Raw genomic sequence first — 677 nt, forward strand, 5'->3', positions numbered from 1 at the left:
TACCTCGTTTCGCTCAACTTGCACAACTCTAATTACATAACGCAATAATGCAACGTCGTGGTGTGGTAACGATAGAAGCAACGATAGAGGACATTATACCATTCGTGGGCGAAAAGATTGCGAAATGTTCTTTATTTTTCCATATAGGAAAAAATCTTGTAGTTTATTTTTTATCGGATTAAACGTTCTTTGCTGTTATAAAATATTTTAAATTTCTCGACAAAGCATTTGTCACAGGATGTTTTCACGAAAGTTTCTTCGATCGAAGAAACATTTCGAAATATTTCAATGGATAAAAATAACGGTTTAATCAGAGAATAGAGAATAAACATTTCATTCCGCAATCACACGCTTCGTGGATTACGATGAAGGAAATTCTTATCGTACCGTGGACGTTCGGACGCACCGTTATTCCGGATGGTCCACCACCGCAAATGGAACATCCGAGTTCCGCTCAAAGAGATTCTATTTAAAGGGTGGATGTTTAACAAGCTATTCAACGTTCCTCGCGCGTCTAATGGCAAAGAGAATAATCGGATGCTCCACTTCCGACAAACACAACACCCGATGCAAACTCCTTTGAGGATTCCATCAACGCGTCTTACCTCCTCCCCTCCCCTCTCGAATTTCTCTCCAGGACTCTCTTAACCTAGCGCGAGAGTAATAAAATCTGCCCG

General features: G+C 40.6%; 2 protein-coding genes across 3 annotated transcripts in view; both read right to left on the bottom strand.

The window, feature by feature from the left end:
• LOC102673525 (glycine receptor subunit alpha-4) overlaps positions 1-677 on the bottom strand; it is a 53,101-nt gene that overhangs the window by 12,780 nt on the left and 39,644 nt on the right. The gene's annotated exons all lie outside the window — the stretch shown is intronic.
• The window catches only part of LOC102673215, a 255,084-nt gene that overhangs the window by 1,614 nt on the left and 252,793 nt on the right, over positions 1-677 (bottom strand). The window lies entirely within an intron of this gene.

This window comes from Apis dorsata, unplaced genomic scaffold, assembly GCF_000469605.1.
Source record: "Apis dorsata unplaced genomic scaffold, Apis dorsata 1.3 scaffold_455, whole genome shotgun sequence".
Taxonomy (NCBI): domain Eukaryota; kingdom Metazoa; phylum Arthropoda; class Insecta; order Hymenoptera; family Apidae; genus Apis; species Apis dorsata.